Raw genomic sequence first — 15,411 nt, 5'->3', positions numbered from 1 at the left:
TGACTACATTATATTGAAAAAAAACAATAAGGTTTAATATGCACAAGTTAATCTGACTCATGTCATTATTTCATTTGTCATGCATGAGTGAAGTGTTGGGTGAGGGGGGTGGGTGCACTAGAAACAGTTCATTGTGATTTGGTTGCGGCGCCTGTGTCCTTCAGCAGGATTCTCTCCCCGTGCATGATGCACATGTGCAGGTGGGCAGTTGTCCCCGTCCGACTCACTGCCAGAGATCTCTATAGGTATCCTCCGCTTGGTAGCAATGTTGTGGAGTATTGCCCACACGGCCACAATGCGGCAGCAGACTTCAGGCTGGTATTTGAGGGCACCACCAGTCTTGTGTAGTATGCGGAATCGGCTCTTCAAAAGCCCAAATGTCCGCTCAATGCTATTTCTTGTGTGGATGTGTGCAGCATTGTAACGCCGTTGCTGTGGTGTGGCAGGGTTGAGGTATGGGGTGAGGAGGTAGTCACGGAGACCGTAGGCGCTGTCACCTGAATGAAAGGAGCAAAGGGTGAGTGCCTGTTATGCACAGCTATGTGGTCGTGATATACTGTTTGTTGGCATGTGTACTTACTTAGAAGGTGTCCTTCGCCAAAGTTTCCCCTGGCCAGTCGTGTGTGCATGCCGCTGTGCCGGAATATGAAGGAGTCATGTGTGCTCCCGGGTATTGTGCCACTATGTCCGTGATGATTGTCTTAGCGTTGCACACCATCTGGATATTCAGTGAGTGGTAGCACTTGCGGTTCCGGTACAGTCAATGCATCCAATGACATGGGGGAATTTGCGCAAGGTTGTAAAAATCAAGCTTGGTTTGATTCAAGTCCTGTTGGGTGGTCGGGAATTTGATGTAATGGTGTAGCCGGGTCAGCATGGCCTCCAGGAAACTGTTTAGGCAGAGTGACATGGTGCTCTGGGAGATCCCCCCTGCAAAGGCAACTATCCCCTGGAAGCTTCTCGAAGCTATGAGATGCAGGCTGCACAATACCTGGACATGGGTGGGCACGGCATTGGTCCTCCTTGTTGGGTGCTGTATCAGGGGGTCAAGGTCCCGGATGAGCTTTGTAATCATTGCCCCATTCAGCCGGTACTTTGAGTATATTTGCTCCTCAGTTTGGCCCAGAAGTGTGATCCGCTGGCGGAAAATTCACTCCTGGATCCTGGGTCTGTTCCTTGCTGCAGCCTGGAGCCTTTTCCGCCTAACCACCATGTATAGTCCTGGCATTGTGAATGTCCTCATGCTCCTACTGTGTCTCCTTAAGTGTGTTTGGTAAGCTTAGGATTTTTTTTATGGACTTCATGGTTACCACCTTAAGTTGCGCCTCGCAATTTGCGATTTTGTGGTTTTTCCGCAATGTGCGATTTTTGATGAATTTGGTTTGGGATTATTTAGCGAATTCGCAAACTAAATCGCAGTTTCATTGGAATCTCGCAAATTCCGATTCGCTAAGGGGGTTCCACCTTGATTCTACTATTTAATTTGCGATTTAGGCTAAATCTATTTTGCGATTTCGCAAATTGTTAATTTTTCGTATCATGAATTGCAGATCATTGAATTGCGATCGCAATAGCTAATTCTCAGCTATTGCGATCACAATTATGGTTGATGAATCTGCCTGAAAGTCCTTTAAAATGCCATAACACAAGTAAGGAAACAAGACCGATAATCAATAATTCAAGCTTTTGGTTTTATGTGTGATTGTGGTCTTCCTTCAAGAGGAGATCCAAAGAGAAAACCAGCCAACACATGTTTCGTCAGACGGGTAGTTACCCTTGACCCTTCAGGGCTGAAAGGGTCCCTAAGGAGCGGTATCGTGGAGCCGGTGATAGTTCGAACCCAGTCCTAATCGGGGTATAAAGTTGCGAAAAGGCAAGTTAAGCCGTAATCGTAACATGAATTCCATGTAGTTGAAAGGTCAAGAAATGACGGGCGGGTACTGCCGTCAATCGTTTCAAATGGGAAAGGTGAAATGCAGCGAGGAGTTGTGAGTAACTTGCTGTAACCGGATACGGAAAAAAGGTTTTTTACGTGACGCAGCGGTGGCGTAACCAATGCGCCACTTTGCTCATATTAACAAGGTGAAGCATCTAGGCAGATGTGTCACCTTGTAAAGCCCTGCGCCACATTATACCTGCGTCAGGAATAATGTATGCAGGGTGGGTGGTACCACATAAAAAAGGGTCGTAAAAATGTTGCAGTGAAATCTATGAGATTTCACAGTGACATTTCTACAACGCCACTGAGTCAAAACCTTACTCCTGCCTCATGGCAGGCATAAGGGTAATGCAGTGCCATAGTCGGAGGCCTAGCCCATGCATTGATGGAGTTGCATCATGGTTGCGACTTTTGCGCTGACATACGTCAGGTTTCCTGATGTATTTGTCATTCCTTGTGACATGGAGTGCTGTGCATTAAATACGGCGCATCCATTGTGTCGCAAGGAGGGCGCAGTTAAAACTGTTGCATCACTGTTTTATCACAGCGATGCAACAGTTTTCATAAATGAGGCCCTAAATATTTTTACTATTGATATCTTTTTAATTGGATTCTTAAATGTTAAACACATTACTTCCAACATACTACCCTTTCTAGTCCCCAAAAACCTCACAAAAATGGAGAAAATGTAATTAAATCAAAAGATAAATGAAACACATGAATAAGTATTTTAACTTGTGCACAAAACGACTGAAAAATGCAGTATTTTTAAAAAAGATTACCTACATCACTACCAATCCAATACCTAATTAATATATACAATCCAATAGAAAAAATTAATGATACAACTAACAATAATTCATCTTGCAAATATCAAAAATATTTAAGCAACATCCACAATAAAAAGTATAGAAAATGCACTAATATGTATAACAATATTATCGTAACCTGCAATATTATTTAAAAAAAACATTCTAGAGCCTTGCGCTAAATTAAAAGCTATGAGTCATGTGACATTTGTTTGAGATTCAATATGTTTTTTAAACTAAAATGCATACACTTTTGGTACAGAGTTTAAGAACATTGTTTTGGAAAATGATGTTCATTCTACTCTTTGACTATTCATATAAAGCCGAGTAATTCACAACATGAACGTTTTGTTGTATGCAAACAGTTTTAATTTGGTTATATGAGGTGCATTTTTGTACTTTTTTGTTTCAGAGATTGATTTTAATATACACTTCAGGCAGGGCTGGAACTTGAAATGAATTGGAGTACATGGGACAATGGTTCACTGCCTGAAAATTTGGAACAGAGAAATATTGTGCAATAAATATTGTTGTCAAAAAAATTGTGATCATATGCTTATAATGTAAATTACTAATATACGAAGTCAAAAATATGGTTTCAAAAATATCGACCAAAAATATACAACAATATTGTTTTTTACAGTAGTGCCAATGCATTCACGCGTTAACTGGGGAGGCCTCCCCAGTTAGCACAGAGGAACGCCGGGAGACACCGACGGAGAGAGCGGTGCTCCTCATTACCTGAGCTGCATCCAGGTGAGGCGCTATTCCCACAAATATAGGATTGTGGTGGAGTATTCAACCTGAAACTCAAGTGATATAATTCCTTCTTTTTATATATATTTTTTCACTTATTGAATAGCAGTAGCAATATTTAGGTCCTGATGAATGCATTGGCACTATCCATCTATGCAGAAACATGTCGACCATTATTTGCTGAACAGATATTCTGTTAAATCTGTTTGTTTCAAGTGTTTTTACTCTTGGAGAGCTGAGAGAAATTATTAAAATCACACTTTTACTCAGCCTGATCCAATTTTATCTTATCACTATTCACACTTTTTGCACTGCTTTTTTTCAGTTGTCCTCCCACACTGATTCTTTAATCTGCACTGCCAAATTTGTAGATACAAGAGTCTTTTGGCTCTCGCAGTCTTTTCCACATCTTTTTGACTGTGATTGCACTGACTCCTGGGTAAGGAGAACCCACATGATTAAAAATGTGGCGGTACAGATCGACAACTGATGGGAATATTTTCACCTACCCTTGGGTTTGTTTTTCCCAGTTGATTTATCACGTGCATTTCGATAACAACATATCACGTGGTGTTATCCAAAATATAAAAAATCTCTTCTGTTTTGTCATGGGTCTTTGATGAATTGAGCTTCTCCTTTTCTTTCCTCTTTCATTGCTTGACTCCTAGATACTCTGTGTGTAGTTGTTATAAGTAGGGGCGTGTATCTAGTTGTGAGTCTTTAAACCAGCCCTTGGACCCCCTTCTATGTAGTGTGTATTATATTTTAACAACGTACCATTGAGCTACAGTCTGAAATGTGCATGTAATTAATGCAGAGAGCCAATCTACAATATACAAAAGTGACATTGTGAGTCACAAATGTCCACACAGGGATTCCTTGTGAAATGCAAGGAAAGAAGGCACTGTAGAGGTTCCACCCCTGGTTTTCCATTTACAAAGTAATGTGTCAGTGTTATGCATTTTCTTTTTATCATACACCACTGAAGGATTACCCAGATTCTAAAGGCCATTGGCAAAAGGTTAATCCTGGTCTTGGTGGACAATTCAATACTGTACCCTATGGCCATTCCTCTAAGGTCAACGACAGTGCCTGTGGTGGCCAGGGCAGTGATGGGGATATTTACCTATGTTGGTTTCCCCAATAATATTAATTCTGACAGAGGCACCAACTTCATTTCTAGGTAAATTAAGTCAATATGGGATGAGTGTGGCATTACCTAAAGGTTCCCCATCCCTTCCCACCCCCCAGATCAATTGGCTTGTTGAAAGATTAAAAAAGACCTTGCAGCTTGATTATGGGCCTATCAGAGCCTTTGAGGTATAAGTGAGATGACCTCCTACAATGCCTTCTATTTGAATACATTCCATTTGAACATTTGTTTGGCCGTCCTGTGAATAGATCTCTCAGTATTGTGAAGGAGGAGTGGGAGAAAGCTCCCATTGCCCCCTCCCAAGATGTAGTGAACTACATTTGAACCTTTTGTCTAAACCATGAGACTAGCCAGGATGACATGAAAAAATGGTATGACAGTACAAAGGGGGTGGTGATGGACGGAGCATCTGAATCAATCAAACACTCACACCCAGTCAAAAGATCTGGGTTTAATCCATCACCGTTCTTTAGCCCACTCTGCCACCCCAGTTCAGACATGGGTATATGCAAATCAGTCTGACCCTGTGCCTCATGGGAACAGTCCAGCCCGTACTGCCAAGCCATGTCTTCCCTGGACCGGAAACAAGCTTCCGAGTACCGGTTTCTGGCATTCCAGCCGTCTTCAGCCCGGCTTGCTTGAATCCAGTGGCAAAGTGAGCAAGGGACTCACGTCTGAGCATACCCTGCCACACTTATGGCGGCCAAAAGCAGTACAAAAGGGGGTGGTGATGGACGGAGCATCTGAATCAATAAAACACTCACACCCAGTCAAAAGATCTGGGTTTAATCCATCACCGTTCTTTAGCCCACTCTGCCACCCCAGTTCAGACATTGCTATATGCAAATCAGTCTGACCCTGTGCCGGCTTGCTTGAATCCAGTGGCAAAGTGAGCAAGGGACTCACGTCTGAGCATAACCCGCCACACTTATGGCGGCCAAAAGCAGTACAAAAGGGGGTGGTGATGGACGGAGCATCTGAATCAATAAAACACTCACACCCAGTCAAAAGATCTGGGTTTAATCCTTCAACGTTCTTTAGCCCACTCAGCCACCCCAGTTCAAACATGGCGACCAAAAGCAGTACAAAAGGGGGTGGTGATGGACGGAGCATCTGAATCAATCAAACACTCACACCCAGTCAAAAGATCTGGGTTTAATCCATCACCGTTCTTTAGCCCACTCTGCCACCCCAGTTCAGACATTGCTATATGCAAATCAGTCTGACCCTGTGCCTCATGGGAACAGTTCAGCCCGAACTGCCAAGCCATGTCTTCCCTGGACCGGAAACAAGCTTCCGAGTACCGGTTTCTGGCATTCCAGCCGTCTTCAGCCCGGCTTGCTTGAATCCAGTGGCAAAGTGAGCAAGGGACTCACGTCTGAGCATACCCTGCCACACTTATGGCGGCCAAAAGCAGTACAAAAGGGGGTGGTGATGGACGGAGCATCTGAATCAATAAAACACTCACACCCAGTCAAAAGATCTGGGTTTAATCCATCAACGTTCTTTAGCCCACTCAGCCACCCCAGTTCAAACATGGCTATATGCAAATCAGTCTGACCCTGTGCCTAATGGGAACAGTCCAGCCCGAACTGCCAAGCCATGTCTTCCCTGGACCGGAAACAAGCTTCCGAGGACCGGTTTCTGGCATTCCAGCCGTCTTCAGCCCGGCTTGCTTGAATCCAGTGGCAAAGTGAGCAAGGGACTCACGTCTGAGCATACCCTGCCACACTTATGGCGGCCAAAAGCAGTACAAAAGGGGGTTGTGATGGACGGAGCATCTGAATCAATCAAACACTCACACCCAGTCAAAAGATCTGGGTTTAATCCATCACCGTTCTTTAGCCCACTCTGCCACCCCAGTTCAGACATGGCTATATGCAAATCAGTCTGACCCTGTGCCTCATGGGAACAGTCCAGCCCGAACTGCCAAGCCTGGAGTCAAGCTATCCAGGCTGATGAAGGCTGATAGCCAGAAACCGGTCCTTGGATGCTTGATTCCGGTCTGGGAAAGACATGGCTTGGTAGTTCGGACTGGACTGTTCCCATGAGGCACAGGGTCAGAGCTGATTTGCATATAGCCAGTGTCTAACCCAGGGTGGTGTGGAGTGCAAAAAACGATGGATTTAGGCCCAGATCCTTGTACTGGGGTGAATGTATGAGATTGTTCTACATTCTGTCCATCAACTGTGTTTTTTGCAATTTTCACCCCGAGTGGGCTGGGTATGCTCAGACGTGAGTCCCAGGCTCTACACACCACTGAAGTCAAGCTATCCAGGCTGATGAAGGCTGATAGCCAGAAACCGGTCCTTGGATGCTTGATTCCGGTCTGGGAAAGACATGGCTTGGTAGTTCGGACTGGACTGTTCCCATGAGGCACAGGGTCAGAGCTGATTTGCATATAGCCAGTGTCTAACCCAGGGTGGTGTGGAGTGCAAAAAAACGATGGATTTAGGCCCAGATCCTTGTACTGGGATGAATGTATGACATTGTTCTACATTCTGTCCATCAACTGTGATATGACAAGCAGGCCACTCTTGCCAAATATCAGCTTGGTCAAAAGGTATGGGTAATAGAGCCTGTGGACCGCCAAAGCCATGGTCCTCATCCATATAGCTCAAGCATGACCCAGTGCTCAGAGTTTCAAATCACTGAATAATGTTTTTTTAAGTTTCAATTCTTTTGTGTTTTTTTGCACCTAGAAACAATTTATACTGTTCTGGGACACCTTGAGTGCCTCTGGGGAAATGTGTGCCTATATGTACAACAGTACTTGTAAATGCTTTACTCTTCCTTTTTAAGAAGAAGCACCAGCTTTAAATCACGTCTGGGGTCCTACCACAGGATTTTCCAAAATCTCACAAGACTTTGGCAAATAACAGAGGCCATGATGGGCATGATTAGTTTCTAAACTATGCCCATCCTTGAGCACATGCTTTGCCTCAAGACTTTTGGAGAAGTAGGTTTGCTGCATCACTCCGGTCCACTTACCTTTATTCTTCATCTTGGCTGTCACACTCCTGAGTCCAGGGCCGTCTTCGTCCTTCCAGTAAACACCACCTTCTTCCAGCTTGGCTGCAGCCCAACAATGAATTATTCTGTTAGGAAACAAAAACAGAAAAAAGTAAGGCAGAAATAATGCCAAGAACTACCATGCATATGCAGATTCAAATCACAATTTATGCGCATAGCTATGCAATTCACTAATTCTGAGCACAGGATTTTGTTTTGTACGAAAGAAAATAGAATCTTGGACGACTTGATATTCAAAGCAAAATTTGGAAGGTTTGTTTAGGGATTGTATTTCCAGTAATAACAGAACCTTAGAAAAGATACAGAAACATAAATATTGAGGACGTTCAATAACAATAAGTGTGCATTATGCACTCAACTAAGAGAAACTCACTGTGCAAAAAAGAAGTCAGTGTAACGTGTATCAGCATATTTATTAGTATTAGCATATGTATAAGGCTATTGACTGTTATTGTTTATTATCAAATGTACAAGCTGACAGAAGTAAGTTGAATCAAATCCACCTTCATTTATAGTTTTCAAGGACTGATACAACAGAACACTTAAGTGAATCTCAACTGAAGTCTTTCTTACACATCACTACAGCGCACCAGTCCCACACAAGCATTCAAGCAAGTTGATCACAAGTAGTTGTTGCTACTGAAGGGTGGATGGAAAGAGAGAGTAGGTATTGCACCTACATATACTAAATCCCTCCTTGTTTTTAAGGTTCGTCAGCAAAGAAAAGAAAAGGGATATAGAAGAGCGCCAACAACCAGATCCGCTTCCCTTGTCCCGACCAAATCTTTCTTGTGGAGGATCAGTCACAAAAAAGTAAGGTGGGGCATGAGGAGTTGGTCAATATTGTCTCTATGAAGTCACAGAATGAATAAATAAGGTACAATTGTAATGTTGATCTGACACCCAGGCCTTGAAGGGCCAGAGAACTGGGCACTATGAGGTTGAGGAATACAAAGGGGAGGTCACCTACCTTAAGGACTGAAACCATTCAGGAACTCTTTTAAGGCTGTGCTCAATTTGTACCTGTGTTTTTGTATGCTTGCTACAGGCACTTAACTCCTAACACCAGCAGTTTGTATGACATTTTCCCACATGGTCTGCCTATTTTCAGGAGAGCACATTCATTTAGCAATTACAATGGCAGGATTTGTGGTTGGTGCAAGCTGCAATGGCCCTCTATGAGGCAACTTGGTTCCTTAATGACTGCATTAAGGATGCTGCTTTTGGACAATCTCAAGCCTCATTTTGAGAGGTCACTACGATCTCTTGGTAACAAATGAAGGTGAGAAGGAGGAAAGCAGCCCTCTACCATATCTCCTGTTTTCCAATGAGCAGGACATATCTGTGGAGGGTGTCATCCTCTCCCCCACACTAACTCGAGAACAGGAGTGAGAAAGTTACCAGTTAGCTGGCATGATTTTCTCAGCTTTTCTCACTAACCCCGGGGCTCACTGGCTGGTAAACCCATGATCTACACAGGGAACAGCATGCCTATCAAAAATAAGACCTACAGATAGTGAGACAAAGTGAGAACCGGCATCATGGACAAGGTTTCATTTTGGGGTGGTTAAGCCATCCTGTAGTTCCTGGCGCAGTCCAGTGGTACTGGTACCCAAGGCTATCCCACCATGCACCACCACAAACCTGAGGTTCTTTTTGGATTACAGGGGTGTCAGTTTAGCGACAAAGACTGATACGTAACCTATCCCCAGATCTGATGATGATCAGTTGTGGGCTGCCAAGTTCCTGAATATATTTGATCTGACATTAGGATACCAGCAGATTGCCCTAACTGAGGGGGCCATTAACAGGTCAGCATTCTCCACCCTAGAGGGTTACTCTCAGTTTATGATGATGCATTTTGGCTTAAATATTCCCACTGCCACCTTTCAGGCTTTGGTCAACTGGGTACTGGCTTGGCTAGAAACATTCAGTGCAGTCTACTAGCATGGCATTGATGTTTTCAGCTCTAGCTGGGATGACCACTTTTACCACCTCCAGAAAAAGCTTAATTTTGTTAAGGTTTATGGAACCATAATTCCCCCCTTAATGAAGTTGATGTCCAAGACGCATCTCCGAATGGTGATCTGGACAAAGGTGTGAAAATAAGGATTTGATACCTTAAAGAGAGCATTGTGCACCACTTCAGTGCTCAAGGTCCCTGATTTCTCTAAATACTTCCTAGTTCAGATGGATGCTTTATGGCATGGCATTAGGGCTGTCTTCTCACAGATGAATGATGAGATATTGGACCAACTTGTTGCCTCCATCAGCAGAATACTATTTCCTCTGGAACAGTGGAGGTGGAGTTCAATTGAGAAGGAAGCATTTGCAATGGTCTGGGCACTATAAATGCCAATAAAACCCCCCGATAAGAACAGTAAATGAATATACTAATACAATACAAGTCTAAAATGGATGAGCCCAAATGCAAGGGAGGAAAGAGAAGTGTTCACAATGTTGTGGTGCCCTTGATTATTCGAGTGCGTGCCAGCCACATTGCAGTCAGGAATTTTGCCATAGCAAACACTGTTGGCGGAGATAAATCCTACTTTAATACTCTATAGGCCGGAGCATATGTTCTAAAGCCCAAGTTTTTTAGATGAGGGACCAACCAATGTCTCCTAATTCTGGTATAGGCTCCACAGAACAGGACCACATGTAAGTCATTCTCCAATTTATAAGCACATGCCGGACACGCCCCTGTTTCCAATCCACCCACCCAGGCCTTTGTGAAGGACCTTAGAGGGAGAGACCCATACCTCCATTGCAGGAAGAGCTTCCTTGTAAGCACCGGAGTCATGCCATCCAGGACACATTCATGGCAATACGAGTCTTTGATTTTAATGAAGAGATCTGTTAAGGACCCCTCCCGAGTGGTATCCAGTGTTTTTTGAAGCATGTAATTATAAAACAGACTGGACAGTGCTTTTCTGGGCATCCTCGTGCACGCGCTTTCGGGATCCGACCATAGGTCAGGCACCCCAAGAGTCTCACACATTCTCCTTATATACTTTAGCCAGGGAATTTTGGTGGCATTAGGTAGCTTGAGAAATTCCTGCAACTCCGATCTGTAGATAGTGAGATCCTGGCTGCTCCAGAGACGGCGCCAGTAGATCAGAGGTTTGAGGCCCAGTTCTTCCGTAATAGGTCTCAAACCCAGGTCTACTCTCAATGGGAGAAGTGGAGTACTTGGGGGGAGAGCCACCAACTGTCTGATGAATTTATTTTCTATGCTTTGAATGGTGTGTGTCGAGGTGTGGCCCCACAACTGAGCTCCGTAGGTAATTCCCCCCCGAGCCTGGGCTTTATAAATCTGAATGGCAGGTGCCAACGGGCGGAGTGGGGATTTGCTAGCAATTCTCGTGATACCTCCCGCCCTCTGCGATAGTTTCATACTAGCTTTTGTTGTGTGGGTCGACCATGTTAAATTTTGATTTAGAGTTATCCCAAGATATTCTATTGTATGTACCCTTTCCAAGCATGCTGAGCCCAGGCGGGGGTTTGGGCGATTACTGGCCTTTGGATTGAGAATCATAAATTTAGTCTTTGCAGAATTGATTTCAAGCCCCCTTTCTGTGCAAAAACCTAGGAATCCATCCAGCACTCGCTGTAGCCCCATTGGTGATTTGGACAGCAGCAGGGTGTCATCTGCAAACATGATTGCGGGCACCCTGCTGCCGTTCAATTTTGGTGCATCGATGTTACTAATCCTCCTCAGGTGTTCTATCACCCCGTTCACAAAGAGGCAAAACAGGGTCGGGGCTAGCACACAACCCTGCCTCACCCCTCTGCGTACGGGGAACCTGTCAGTCAGCTTACCACCTTTCCCGCACCTGACTCGTGCATAGTTATCTTTATGGAGTCTGGTTAGAATTTCAAGGATGTCTCCCGGGACGCCCAACTCGGCCATTACCTCCCACAGTTTTGCCCTCGGAACCAGATCGAAAGCGGCACGTAGGTCCACAAAGACCGCATACAAAGTGCCGGCCTCGATCAATGCTGTCTTCCAATAGATGATATTTAGTCGAAATAATTGATCGACTGTGGAAACTCCTCTTCTAAATCCTGCTTGGAGTGGGCTCAGGGTATCTGTCTCGTCCAACCAGGTCTGTAGCCTATTGAGTATTAACCTGCCAAATAACTTCTGTGATACATCAATGAGGCTTATTGGGCGATAGTTGGCCGGAAGCAGGGGAGATCCCTTTTTGAATATCGGGACCACCTCCGCCCCCAGCCAAGTATCAGGTAATTCCATCCCCTCAAGGACTGCATTGAATATCATCAGAAGGTAGGGGGCCCAGATACCTGGTTCCTGTTTAAATAATTCTCCTGGGACCCCGTCCAGCCCCGGTGCCTTACTGGAGGATAACCCTGCAATCGCCGCCCTTACCTCTTTTTCAGTAAAGGGCTCCAGAGCCTGGTTACTTTGTGGGATTTAGAGTGGGGATTCCAAGGATTCAGCCTCCGGGGCGTAAAGGGACTGATAGTGGTTTTGCCATACACTCGGGGCAATATTTGGTTCAATTGCTGACGGAAGGTTTTCAGAAGTGTGGTTGACCACACGCCAAAATTTGCGGGAATCCCTGGTTGCTAGTGACTCAGAGAGCTTCTCCCATTGTTGGAGATCCCATTCCACCTTGGCATTTGCCACGAGTGTCTTATACGCCTGCCTTCTGGCACAAATCTCCTCCCGAGATCCCCCTGCTTTAATTGTAAGCAAAAATCACGTTTTGAATTGCGGCATGTAGTATTGAACCAGGTATCTTTGTGTATTCCCCCGGTCCTAGAAGGTCCACTGCTAAACAGATCCACCTCTAGGGTTTTAATTAAGTGTTTGTGTATACTCCAGAGCTGGTCTCTGTTTCCCGGGGTACTCGATGGGCCCCGCGAGGCAAATGCTTCTTCCAAAATCGGTGTAATCCTAGCATAGAGGATCGCTATCTTGTCGTCCCTGGCGGACAACTTCTCCCATCTTATTCTCCTTCTATTGTTTTCTAGGAGATGTCCTGGCATGGCCCTCTGATCGTCCTGTACCCTGTCCTCGGTACGTGGGATGACATATTCCAATTCTAGGGCGTTATGGTCGCTGTCTTCTCTGTCTCTCACTCTGAAGTCTATAACCCGTTTCCAGGCAGATAGCTGTACAAGGAGATAGTCTAGTCTTGATTCTCTCCCTGTTTTATTATATGTGCATTTGCTCGGGATGTCAGATTTGACGCGGCCATTGCAAGCCCTGAGGGCATGGTGTTGGAAGTTGGTTTGTAAAGGGTTAGGAAGTGGAGTGGCTGTTGGCTGTGAATGTACTACATCAGTGGGTGTTGCTAATGACTGTGGGCGTGAAGGGGGATTACTTGTTTTTGCACTAGCCACCTGCTGGGTAATGGGTTTTTGCTTGGGATTGGGGTTCAAGAGTTTGGCGGTTTCTATCCCCTTTTTCTTGATCAGGGTCTGAGGCTCCAGACCCTTTTTAGTCTTTGGATCCACGCTTGCTATGGAACCATTCTTCTCAGCTTTCCAACTATCCACAAACTGGGTAGTGGATTTCTCAATGTTGGTCAGCCTTGCTTCTATCCTAATCAGGCGAGCTTCTATGGGGCTAAGCAGGGACCTCAACAGTGTACCTATATCTGCGAGTGTGATATCCTCTCCAACTGACTCCAGGGTGTCATCCATTATGTGGGGTGGAGGTTCAGTGGGAACATTTACAGATGGAGCAGGCTCTGTTCTATCTTGTACAGGGGTCCCCACTCTAGTGTTATCAGGGCTACCCTTATCTTGTATGGTACCTAGTCTTGGTGTTTTGGCCTTCCTCTCTTTATTACGTGGTCCCTCCAACTTCCTTTTTCGTATAGCCCCTTCCCTTGCTCCCCTGGCTCTACTTGGTGAGTCTACTGTGTCAAGGGTATGCAGTACCAACGGGGCTTCCTCCCTAAGTAAGTTTGGGGGTTGTGCTATTTGAGTCAGAGGGAGGTTCAGTAGGCTCATGTCTTCCAGGTCACTTAACGTTTCCTCTGAGAGGTCCAGATTGGCAGGTAACTGATCACCCCCCCAGCCGGTGAACCGTTTGCAGCCAACCTTCCCTCAGGAGTCTTAGCTAACGCTAATATACCCATAGATGATCTCCTGACCCACTCGATTTCCTGGGAGATACGTCTCTCTAGGACTGTGATATCTTCGATCAAGAGAGATCCCGCCTTGGCAAAGTAACTGTCAATTTTACCTTGGGCGGGTCCAGCCGCGACGGGTCCTACCGCCGCCAGAGTAGTTTTGCTCCTGGTCTCCATGCTGCTCATTATGGAGCGGCTGTTATACGGCTTGGCTCAGTCCTGGGGCCAATACGTGAGCGAAGAGAACGGGCTTAAGGAGGGGGGGCCCGGTCCAGTCTCTTCCGTCCTCAGAGCGCCTCAGAGGGCCCGCCCTTTGCCCGGGCTTCGCCCCGGGCACTCCCGCGCGCTCCCGCGCAGCGGCGTTCTCTGTTACTTATGGACGTGAGGACATAGAAATAAGGGTGGGGCGGGGCGGTCAGGGAGAGCGGGCCAGGTGTGTTGGCCTGGGGGTTGCCGGGACTCCTGGGAGAGCGAGTCCCGATCCCGGCGCTCACAGCCCTGCAGCCCTGTCAATCACCCAGCGCAGAATCCAAACTCCGGTGTAAGCAGCTTTGACGATGCGGGACCCGCGAAGCGGGTTCCGCGAGGAGTAGTGGTTGTCCTGGTTAAAACAGCAGAGGTCTCTATTGGCGTCCCACGCACCAAACAGCAGGCAAAGTCTTTTAAAGAAGTAAGGGTGGGGCGGGGCGGTCAGGGAGAGCCGGCCAGGTGTGTCGGCCTCGGGGTTGCCGGGACTCCTGGGAGAGCGAGTCCCGATCCCGGCGCACGCAGCCCTGCAGCCCTGTCAATCACCCAGCGCAGAATCCAAACTCCGGTGTAAGCAGCTTTGACGATGGGGGACCCGCGAAGCGGGTTGAGCGAGGAGAAGTGGTTGTCCTGGTTAAAACAGCAGAGGTCTCTATTGGCTGATGCAACTGTGGAACGAGGATTCACAAATGTTGAGGAGACTACAGGAAATGGGCTTCATGGTGGAACATCGCCCTATGATGATATTTCAATTGTTTCCATCTTAGCAATGAGAACTTCCATGACATTGGGTAGTTCTTTCTGCTTTTTGCTGGGGAGGGAGCATATGTTGGAAATTACCATCTTTCATTTGGTATTCCCCAGATTTTTGCCTTCTGTTCCTGAATGCATTTGTGTTGGGCATAGGACTTTGTGCACTTTACCCTTGCATGCTAACCCATGGTAAACTCCTTGTGCTCTCCCTTCAAACCCTGTTAAAATTAGTATACACTTTATTGGCATATTTAATGTACTTGTACATCCCTAGTAATTGGTACTACCTGTACTCAGGGCCTGCAAATATATGCTAGTAGGAGGCTGCAGAACTTAGTGTGCCACCCACTGTAGTAGCCCTGTAAATCGTTTCTCCAGGCCTGCCACTGCAGCCTGGGGGCACAGTTTTGAGCCCCCATAATATCCTGCCAGAATATACTTTTTTTCAGGGATAAATCATCATTTTTAATACTTATGTGTCACCATTAAAATAGCCCTTAAAAGCCCATATGTGCAGTGTGCCTGATATTTAAAATGTATGACATGTCTTGGCAGTAAAAAACCTCCAAAGTCATTTTCAATGTGGCAAGGCTGGTTCTCAAATAGGTTAAC

The sequence above is a fragment of the Lissotriton helveticus genome, chromosome 4_1, assembly GCF_964261635.1.
Source record: "Lissotriton helveticus chromosome 4_1, aLisHel1.1, whole genome shotgun sequence".
In the NCBI taxonomy this organism is placed as follows: Eukaryota; Metazoa; Chordata; class Amphibia; order Caudata; family Salamandridae; genus Lissotriton; species Lissotriton helveticus.
This window is presented reverse-complemented; position numbering follows the sequence as displayed.